Source organism: Bidens hawaiensis, unplaced genomic scaffold (genome assembly GCF_021521415.1).
Source record: "Bidens hawaiensis isolate Kalapana, Puna unplaced genomic scaffold, B.hawaiensis_p1.1 tig00036238_1, whole genome shotgun sequence".
Classification (NCBI taxonomy): Eukaryota; Viridiplantae; Streptophyta; class Magnoliopsida; order Asterales; family Asteraceae; genus Bidens; species Bidens hawaiensis.
In genome coordinates this window covers 1-11,984 of record NW_027496306.1, presented here as the reverse complement: position 1 = coordinate 11,984, position 11,984 = coordinate 1, and the positions used below count along the sequence as shown (strand labels likewise).

General features: G+C 38.1%; 1 pseudogene across 1 annotated transcript; it reads right to left on the bottom strand.

The window, feature by feature from the left end:
* Nucleotides 1-2,699: 2,699 nt before the first annotated feature.
* On the bottom strand, nt 2,700-4,422 carry LOC143588206 (phosphoglycerate mutase-like protein AT74 pseudogene; annotated as a pseudogene). Its single transcript, XR_013145063.1, has 2 exons — nt 4,267-4,422; nt 2,700-3,315 (listed from the first exon to the last, which is right to left on the bottom strand). The product of XR_013145063.1 is annotated as a phosphoglycerate mutase-like protein AT74 pseudogene (transcript).
* Nucleotides 4,423-11,984: the final 7,562 nt, after the last annotated feature.

The following is an 11,984-nucleotide window of genomic DNA, read 5'->3' as shown; positions in this document are numbered from 1 at the left end:
GCAATTAAACAAAAAACAATTATTTTTCCCTCCTCTCTCTCCCACCACCGACAACAATAATACCCCCCTTTTCTTGTTCCTCAATGTTCAGACAATTTGATCTCACCAAATCATCGAACAACCTAAAACGCGTCTATCGACACTCTATACATGAAAAATGGTTATGAATTCACAGCTAACAATACCAAAAACGAACCGCGACTGGCCTCATTCCTAAATCTCTATATAAACTCATTTATAATTCAATTAAACCCTGTCACACAATCCTCTCATTACCACGACTCAAACCCCTAAACTAATTACTACAAAAGAAACTATACTGATAAGTTCTAAGCCGGATATGAGCCGCGAACCCTGGTTCTTCGATCTCCATCAATCCATCATACTTTCTGGTAATTTAATTATGCATTTGAGTCGTCTTTAACTGATTAATCAATACCCCAACTCAATTGTAACAAACATGAAATAATTAAACGAATTTGATGTGTAGGGTTTTATTTGGGGAAGAACAAGAACTGGTTGTTGTGTATTTGAATTTCCAGTTCCATCATTTTATCAAAGTAAGGCGCTGGCCTAATGGCCAGCGCATGTTTTCTGAAACATCAGTATTGGCCTGGGGTGCGGGTTCGAATCCCCCAGGCTCGGTTTTTGTATTTTAATTTTTTTTAATGTTCTTTTTTATCAAATTCTTGATATTATTATATATATAACATTAAATAAACATTATTTTAATAAACCGAACCTCGGGTTATTGTTTCCTTGTCTTGAACCTTTACTTCTTAATTGATTATATATATACATATATAGACATAAGTATACATATAACAATGTTGATATTAATATTTTTTTTACCGTCCGTTTAATAAACCGAACAAATGATTTTATTAATGTTCTAAGAATAAACTTTCTTCTAACTTTCCCCGTTATTATACATATTTATGATAGTGGTTATTTATCAAAGATTAATGTTCTATCAAACCTAAAATTTATAATAATAATAATAATAATAACCATAATAATATAGATAATTAAACTAATAACAAGCTTTCACTTAAAACCCAATCAAGTCCCAAAATTCGTTATAAATCGTTCATTAATTTATATCATATGTAAACAACTAGGAACTCTTGTCGACGTATTCTGAGGAGCTCATTCACATTCTATTTAATTTTATCGTTGTCACATCTTCGCTTATCCTACTCTATAAGGTAAGTAAATACACATCCCCCGTTTTACCGCTTTACCATTTTGGGGGCGTTATGCGTTCAATATCAACTTATTGTTTTCACTACAATTCCGTTATATGCATAATTGTAATTGCTCGATTAGTTGTTACGCGCGAATATGACTATGTGTTTATTTTATGTTGGTTGGTACCTCATCCTCATTAGTATGATTATACGTCGTCGCAGCAAACCGTTATCAATGCGATTCGGTTGAAAAGACAACTTTTATTTATTGTTTACTAGTTGTAGTAATTTATGATTATTGCATGGAATTGTCATTTTAGTATTATATGTATTTTAAAAAGTGTGGTTTACTTGCTCAACTTTATGTTGACAAAAATATATATTTTCACGCATGACGCAGGTAGCTTTATTGGATGAATCAAGTATTGGAGTTTAGATGATACATTAGGTTGCTTTGATGAATGAAGAACACATTTATTTTAAGTTATTTATGATTCGAATATTTATTTGTAACGGTATTTTTGAGACAATGTTTGTGCTTTTGAAATTTGATATATGAATGAATAAGTTAGATATTGACACGTGTATTTTACTTAGTGTCTTATGAGCTATGATACAACATTGTCGTGCCCCGCATATTCCGCCGTAGGTTGGGATGTGAGATTAACAAACACAAATTAATCATTCAATCCTAATGCTTAATACGCAATATTTGATTATAGATAATTGAAATATTGTGAATACTGGACCTTAATATATAAAGAAGCAGTATTCAAAAATCTGTAAAATTCAGAGAAACGGATAATAAAAATAATACATATCTCTAAAATATTAGATGCGTACATATATAGAGACCCCAATGTGAGTACTCAAGATAAGTATGAAGAGAATAAGATCATCAAATATACAACTCCTCACCGTTCGCAAGTAAAGCATGATGTTCCCGTAATCCCGCTCAACTCGGTCCAAGCTTCACATTGCTCTACCCGTTTTGCTTGAGGGGACATATTAGCTGGTGTTTACATGTCGACTTTCTTAGTTTATTACGTAACTAACAAAGTCTTAGCTAGTTATATTATTAGGTTGGTCTATAGATTGTTTAATTTTTCATTTGTAACAGGATCATAATGCAAGATTTCTCTCTAAACTAATGCAAAACTATTAGCGTATACTGCATAGAGATGCATACACATGAATATGAAGAATGTAACACTTCAACAATTAATAAAATGGTAGTTATTCAATAGTAGCAAAGTTTTGCAGATGTTCCTTTGAAGTCACTAATTCCTTTTGATAAAAAATTAAAAAAATAAAAAAAAAAACCCTCGATTTACAATGTTGTGAATTTTTTTAGTAATGTTAGTTTTAGAACGTACATATATGGTTTTTAATTACTATGTAGTGACTGTTTTTTTCAACTTGACTTAAATTGACTAAATACGGAACTCAATTATTGTTGAAAGTTGAATGGTTTTTTACCATAAGCTTGTTACTATTATTAAATAAAAGGTGAACAAAACCATTCATTTGTCATAAGTGGGTCAAATTACCACGTGTCATATGTTCTCAAAACAATATAAAAGAAACCTAAAGAATGAGAGAATTATAACAAAATAATCAATCTAGTCTTACTTTGTATTCACTTTTGCTTACAACAAATACAGTACCAATTATCATCATCACATTCATCCATAAATCAACATCTCTGAACCATTTCATGAATCCGTTTTGTCAGCAGAGCAATCTCCGTTGTCACCATCCGCAGAATCGCTATCTAAATGGTCAAAAAAGCTATCCATATACCACGGGCATTTCTCAATCAATGCACCAGTAGCTCGACATTTTTGGTCCTTTATCATCAGCTCAGAGAGCCCCCACTCCTGCATTTGTTTTTCAGAATGGTGAACTGCAAGACTGTACTCACCACCGTCTCCTAGCTGCATTATTCGAAACTCACAGTTGTTCAAATTGTTTAGATACTCAAATTGTTTAACCGTCCACTTGAACCACTTCATTAGAAAGACTCGTAAAGCGAGCCCATGTGAAACTATGATTATATTTAAATCATCAGAGGGGTCGTATTGAAGCCTTGTGTCGATATCCCTCCATAAAGACTCAAGAAAGCCTGCACAATTAATAAAACTTAATAAAAAAACGGATCAAACAGATTGAAAGTCACTTAAATTATCTCTTTTAATGCACGAAGCCTCCGACCAAAAAACAAGAATATTATTAAAATGGTACAGCTTTTGTAATCATAATCGACACCCTAATTGTTTAATAACAAGAATCAAGTTTTTTGAAAAAAATGCTTAGGGTCAACCACGACCCAAAAGAACAGACAAGTCAATTTGGCATGTTAACCTAACTTGTCCACTTTACCGCCTCTATAACTTAATTGGCCCACACCAACCGCTTCAGTTAGCAACTACTCTAAGAATAAAACTTTAAAATTCTCAACTTTGAAGAGCATCTTTCAAATAATTTAGAAGTGTCAATGTTTAAAGTTATTTAGAAAAACAATTGAATCAAAGTAATTATAGAACTGGAACTTTTCTTATAATATGTTTACAAAATGATTCTAATGTGTTCATGTTTAGTTGTATCTTATTGATACCCATAGTCAAAAGCATGATGTCGAATTGTTGATTGAACGGCAATGATGCTTTTTTTGAAACCCATAGTAAAAAGCATGATACTTACTAGAAAGTTAGCATGTGCAATCAGTATTGCCCATGGACGAAGTAAAACATACTATTTAGGTGGATAAAAATACACAAGCTCCATGATAGGCAGAAGATTACACACCTATATGTAAAATCAAGACAATTATATTTATAAGGTACATCATACTTATTCAAAGTCCTCGCTTAATAAATGCGTTTCTAGTTCCTAGGCGAGCACTTTGGCATTGTCTAGTCTGTCTAGGCAGATAAGATAAAAAAGAGCGATCTTCAATATCCTAAAATTGAAAAATTAAGAATTGGGCTTAAAACGCGATCTATTCGGATGAAAGGTGGAAAAGGGAGTGGCATAACAAAAACATTGGATGCTTTACAGAGGCATATAAACTTACTGGAAACGCGATCGAAGACATCAGCAGCGGACTCGCCCTCGGGGAAGCGATAAAAGAAGCTCCCAAACTTCTCCCTGGTCTCCTTAATCTTCTCGATCCTCTCGACATTGTTTTTGACCTTAGGATATGTGTATGGGAAAGCTGGCCCTACCTCACCTATTTTTGAGTTTTTGATAGAGTAAACTGTCGTTTTCGTATCAGTGGTTTATTCAAATCTGCGGTTTTATTATAATAGTTTCAAATTTGTAATTTTTGTCCATGTGGTTTCATATTACTTGCAATTAAACCCGACTTCACAAACCCCGTTAAGCATGGTCGTTAAATCCATCAGCGTGCCATTCACGAGAGGGATAATTTTGTCCCTTTTTTTCCCAAATACACCCAATTCCTCACGTGAAGGGGCTTGCGAATTAGAACTAAGGTTTGTTTGGGAAGAAAATGAACAAAACTGCCCCTCACGTGAGGGGCACACTAATGGGTTTAACGACCAGACTTAATGAGGTTAGTGGGGTCGGGTTTAATTGCAAGTGAAATGAAACTACAGGGACGAAAATCGTAAATTTGAAACTATTGGACTAAATCGCAGATTTAAACAAACCATGAGGACGAAAACCACAATTTACTCTTTTTCATATCTTATTTTATGCTTTTTTTAATGTTTTCAGACCCAGTCAGGATGTAAACTCAGACGTCTTACCAGGTCAAAATCGGACCGACCCGGAAGGGGCAGACGGATGTTTAACCCTGATGACATCATAAATAATATATATATATATATATATATATATATATATATATATATATATATATATATATATATATATATATATATATAATTACTAATTTTCATACAATCATAAGCCAAAACATACATTGCGCAATTCTAACGAGATTTGAAAAAATTAATGATTCGCACAGTATTAAGTTAAAACAAATTGTGCGTAACCGAGTGCAAGTTTGTAAGAAAATGCACATAGAACAAGGTAATATAGAACCGAGTGCAAGTTTGTAAGCTGTCGAAACACGAAATGAAATCTGACCTGATCCATGACGATGTTTCCACGGATTTTGAGATGAACGAACCACGTCTTGATCTTCTTCTTCAGCTGCTTGAGACCCGCAATGGTTTTTCGGGGGTGTGGAGGTGACTGCTAAGAAATCCTGAGGATCTCTTGTTTACAGACACAAAAAGTGGTGGTGGCTCTTATTGAGCATCACCCTTTAATAAGGAGGTGGAGACCTCCTTATATAGAGAGCCTCATGGCCACCATCATGATACCCTAATGGGCCTAGCCCAGTTAGGGTTACCTCCACAAAACCCCCTCCGCCCAATAACATTGTATTAGTCCATGTAATAAAATAAGCCAAACATAATAGATTTAGGGCGTAGAACCGGGTTTTAGTACCATACCCCTACAAGCCCCCCAAGTCCAGCGTTGCTCCTGGGCGCGCAAGCGTCTAGGTGGAGCACTGGACTTTATAAGGTGTGAGGCGGTTTTTTCCCTTTTCTTTGGCCTTGTCTTTATTGTCTTTTGATTTTTGGGAGGTTTTCTTCATGATGGTGACATGTTGTAATAAAAGCCTGCGCGCGAGGCGACTTACGAGCTATAAGAATAATGAAGCCTGCGCGCATGGCGGCTTACGAGCTATAAGAATAATAAAGCTGGCGCGCGAGGCGACTTATGAGCTATAATAATAATGAAGCTTGCGCGTGAGGCGACTTACGAGCTATAAGAATAATAACAGCCTGCGTGCGAGGCGTCTTATGAGCTGTGTGAATAATAAAAGCTTGCGCGTGAGGCGACTTACGAGCTATAAGAATAGTAACAGCCTGCGCGCGAGGCGTTTTATGAACTGTATGAATAATAATGAAGCGTGCGCGCGAGGCGACTTACGAGCTATAAGAATAGTAACAGCCTGCGCGCGAGGCGTCTTATGAGCTGTAAGAAAAATAACAGCTTGCGCGCGAGGCGTCTTATGAGCTGTATGAATAATAAAAGCTTGCGCGCGAGGCGTCTTACGAGCTATAATAATAATGAAGCTTGCGCGTGAGGCGACTTACGAGCTATAAGAATAATAACAGCCTGCGCGCGAGGCGTCTTATGAGCTGTGTGAATAATAAAAGCTTGCGCGGGAGGCGACTTACGAGCTATAAGAATAGTAACAGCCTGCGCGCGAGGCGTCTTATGAGCTGTATGAATAATAATGAAGCTTGCGCGCGAGGCGACTTACGAGCTATAAGAATAGTAACAGCCTGCGCGCGAGGCGTCTTATGAGCTGTATGAATAATAATGAAGCTTGCGCGCGAGGCGACTTACGAGCTATAAGAATAGTAACAGCCTGCGCGCGAGGCGTCTTATGAGCTGTAAGAAAAATAACAGCTTGCCGCGAGGCATCTTATGAGCTGTATGAATAATAAAAGCTTGCGCGCGAGGCGTCTTACGAGCTATAATAATAATGAAGCTTGCGCGTGAGGCGACTTACGAGCTATACCAATAATAACAGCTTGCGCGCGAGGCGTCTTATGAGCTGTGAGAATAATAACAGCTTGCGCTCTAGGCGTCTTATGAGCTGTAATAGTGGAGCTTGCGCGTGAGGCGGCTTACGAGCTACTTTATGTCCCGCGCCACGCGCAGATGTTGCATGCGCGTGCGCGTAGACTTTGGTTTTATGATATGCGCCACGCGCAGATGTTGAATGCGCGTGCGCGTAGACTGTGATATGTGTGAGCATGTGATGCGTAAGCATGAGTAATATGCGTGAGCATATGTGATGCATGAGCATGGGGTATGAGGATTCCCAACCCTTGAGTTTGGCGCGTGTCCATATGGGATATTATGAGGATTCCCAACCTTTAAGTTTGGCGCGTAGCCATATGGGATATTATGAGGATTCCCAACCTTTAAGTTTGGCGCGTAGCCATATGGGATATTATGAGGATTCCCAACCTTGAAGTTTGGCGCGTAGCCATATGGGATATTATGAGGATTCCCAACCTTGAAGTTTGGCGCGTAGCCATATGGGATATTATGAGGATTCCCAACCTTGAAGTTTGGCGCGTAGCCATATGGGATATTATGAGGATTCCCAACCTTGAAGTTTGGCTCGTAGCCATATGGGATATTATGAGGATTCCCAACCTTGAAGTTTGGCGCGTGGCCTGATGCGCGCATGCACGGCGATGGAGTGGTGACTCGTGAATGTGCGTGCATGGCGAAGGTCTCTTGCGCAAAACCCAGATGTTGGTTTCCGTGGCGGCACATGCACGGCTGCGGAGTGAGAGTCCGCGAGCGCGCGTACATGGCGGCGGAAGTCTGGTAATTTCTGGATCTGCAATTTTAGAGTCAGACCTGCAACTTTAGACCTAAAATCCAGGTCTGTAATCTAGATCTAGATCTGTAAATCAGATCTAGGTAGATCTGAAGCTCGGAGCAGATTTAAAACCATCACAGATCCGGAGACCTGATCATTCGAATCAGGCTGTTTCTTTTTGCACAGATCTGGAAGCCACTTTTAGATCTATGGATCTTTTTGAGCTTTAATAGAACAAGCCTTGAAGCCTTTTTCTGTAAACTTCCAGATCTGGGTTTTTCCTGGGATAGATCTGACAGCCGAGATGAAGATCGAAGGGTAGTTCGTTGCCGTCCCACGGATGGCGCCAATGTCGAAACACGAAATGAAATCTGACCTGATCCATGACGATGTTTCCACGGATTTTGAGATGAACGAACCACGTCTTGATCTTCTTCTTCAGCTGCTTGAGACCTGCAATGGTTTTTCGGGGGGGTGGAGGTGACTGCTAAGAAATCCTGAGGATCTCTTGTTTACAGACACAAAAAGTGGTGGTGGCTCTTATTGAGCATCACCCTTTAATAAGGAGGTGGAGACCTCCTTATATAGAGAGCCTCATGGCCACCATCATGATACCCTAATGCGCCTAGCCCAGTTAGGGTTACCTCCACAAAACCCCCTCAGCCCAATAACATTGTATTAGTCAATGTAATAAAATAAGCCAAACATAATAGATTTAGGGCGTAGAACCGGGTTTTAGTACCATACCCCTACATAATAGATTTAGGGCGTAACCGAGTGCAAGTTTGTAAGCAAATGCACATAGAACAAGGTAATATAGAACCGAGTGCAAGTTTGTAAGCAAATGCACATAAAACAAGGTAGTAGAGATTATTTTTTTGAGGGGCAAAAACTTTTGGAGATCATCTGTCTTATATAATAAAATTTTTCGGTTTGGATTAGATTGAATCGGTCATATATATTAGAATTTTTTTAAGAGAACAAATAGTGAAGACGCATGTAACCATACTTATTAAAGTATTGAGATAAGAAAGTAAATTAAATAAATGGTATGGTGAACCACCACAATGTTTGTTTGGTAAAACAGAAGATAACTTTTTAACCAAAATCCATTATAATAGGCAGACATCAAATCAATAGTTAAATGGATTGATATTTAACAAACTTTTAAAAAATGACTTTTTCTAAATACTACAATTTTCAAGACACAATCTCTTTCACATTCCTTATCAAAATAACCCTTCAAACCCTACCATTTGTTATCATCTCTTAAACATTATTAACATTCAAAACATCATCACAATCCATCTATGATTAACATTATTCATCAACACAGATTCGACGAGTTCAAAGGGGCCGACTGCCCCCATGCCATGTTGTAAGTCCGCCAGGCGCCACTCGCCTTGAACTTGGAGGATGAATACATGTTGCTGTTGCACAATCAAACTCAAATGGAGCACCGTGAAGTTCGAAATTCAGATGGGAGAGGCGTTTAGATTTGTTAGGAGCCACCGATTCGGATTAAAAAAAACATTTTTTTTCGGTTCACCCGGCGGGTCACTAGGTTTGGTCTAAACGCCGCTCGCAAAACCCGACCGGGCTATTAGAAAACGGGTCAAATACCATGACCCGAACTGTTTTTAGTTCTGGTCCCAATCGGACCGGTCTGACCGGCCGAGCCAGGTATCAAAACATTGGAATTTTGCCTTCAGTACTAGTACCAAACAAGTATTTAGGAAAATAATTACTGGCACGACGTTGCTCATTGGTACTGATACACCCCTCATCCCTATATATGGCTAAGGGAGCATTAAGCGTGATGCCTACATGGCTTGCGTAGGCTTATTGGTCGAGAACAAATTGATAACGAAAACAAAAACGACCACACGATATTTAGGTAAACCTCTCGTATTATTATAATCAAGAAACTAGCTCCAAACTTGAATACAATAATCTCTCTCATAATACAATAACCCTAACATTGCTATGTATTTATAGTGTGACCCAAACTTGGTCAACAAGTAATTACCAAATATAAGCCCAATTGCAACCCTAAACCCATTACAGAATTCTTGAATTCCATAGGCCCAATAGGTCTAACCCGGTCACCTACACATGACGGGTCTTTTAAGATGGAAATTACCAACAATTACCCCCTAATTTTCGACTATAAACTAGGAGATCTTCAACACCGAGCAATCTTCTCATCTCACCTGTAAGGCCCCGTTCCCGGTGGCCCTACTTTGGACGTTGGATTTACTCATAAACGCAATTCTAAATATCAGAGTAATTAAAACTTTCGCGGAAATAATAAAACTTGAACCATTCATTACAAACATCCATATTTTTGTCTTTTAAAACATAACTTAAATTATAGAAATAAACATCATAGCAAAATACTCAGATGCCAGCTTCGTCCAACCCTGCCATGTGTCCTCCTCAAGCTAACTGCCTCATTCTACTCACCTGTGTGCATACTAAAAGTCAGCTACGCTGAGTGAGTTCTAGTTAATACAATCAACATACAATACGTTCTTATATTACATACATGTCCTTCTTTACTTTCTTTTATACATACGTAAGTATATACTTTCATTCTTACTTTCATACTTTCTTTCATTTATACTTCATATTTTATCTTTCTTTACATACATACTTGTACATTTTAAAGAGCCTTTCGCCCTATAACCACACAGATATTACTAGGGTCTGCCACCCTTACGCCCTGTTCTTGAGTTTTTTTAAAGGAGAGAAAGGAAAGAAAAACTAAGGATAGTTAAAACATGGGTGTTCATGAGTTTTTTTTAGGATGGAAAGGAAAGGAGTAGGAGGAGTTAGTAGGGATTAAATTAATGTATTTTCTTAATAAGTTATCCTCCCAAAAATGGGATGATTACTAAGGATAACTATTTTTTAACATAGTTATCCTTCCCTTTCCTCTAATTTTCTTTCAACTCAAGAACACACCTAATTAAAAAAAAAATCATTCCCTTCCCTTCCCGTTCTTATCCTTCCTTCTCCTTTCCTTTTCTTTCCTTAATTAAAAAACTCAAGAACAAGGCGTTAAAGAGCCTTTCTCCCTATAACCTCACATATATTATTAGGGTCTGCCACCCTTAAAGAGCCTTTCGCCCTATAACCTCACATATATTATTAAGGTCTGCCACCCTTAAAGAGCCTTTCGCCCTATAACCTCACAGATGTTATTAGGGTCTGCCACCCTTCTTCACAGATATTATTAGGGTCTGCCACCCTTCTTCACAGATATTATTAGGGCCTGCCACCTTTTACCGTTAATTCCTTCATATCATACTTTCCTTTTCATTTATATAAATTTTACATACTTTCTTTCATTCTTATATTCTATAACGTACATACTTCATACAAACAACATATATATAAACAATCACATCATCCAACTATCTCCTGACAGTACATGCAATATCCGAAGATCGTTCATGTACCATCAAGCATTCTTTTATAATATACACATATATCATAACAGGCATACACTTACCACTTAAGGTAAGTTTATTAACTAATCAAATCGAGTATGCACACAGCCCCGAAAACATAACAAGGAATGGGGCTAGAAACTCACCTGAATGCGGTTACGTTCACCGTTAATAGTTATTCTCTTCTTGAGCTGTGCATGACTAACTGTATAATATTTATATGTATCAATTAACTATTGCTACTCATATCGTATTTCTATCTTTATATAACCCACAACGAACCGGGGTTCGGGGGCAGCGCCCCTGGCAGCAGGGTTCTAGGGGCGGCAGCCCCTAGCGGGGTCCAAGGGGCAGAGCCCCTGGCTGGGGTTAAGCTGCCAGGTCAGCTTGGAAAACTTTTATTTTCATTAACTGTCTTAACACATTTTCCATTAACATTTTATATTATTTTCTAAGTTGGGCTTGTTTGTTAAGTTTAATATAATGGGCTAGTTTGTCTAAATTGGATATGGGCTTAACATTTGTGGACTTAGTTAAATCAGGCCCAACTGTCCACTATTGCATCTAGGCCCAACAGAACTTGATGGCCGAGAACTCAAGGCAGAGTACCTTGATTTGACCGAAAACCTGTTCTGGCCGAGAACCTTGGTTTGACCGAGAACCCATCACTTTGACCGAAAACCCATTTTAACCGAAAACCCCTTACAACCGAAAACTCGGGTTGGCCGAGAATTTGACCGAAAACTCGTGGTCTGATGCTTCCAGTTCATATTTTCTATCTTTAATTCCATATTAGGCTCCATAACAGTCAATCGGTCCATGACTACACTTTTAATCGCCTAAATCCCGACCCACTTAACCGTTTTACGTTCGTTATCATCCCATCGCCAAGACCTAACCTGTTTCTAGCATAAAGCTTGAACCTTTAAGCATAGAAACGTCCATTAAGCT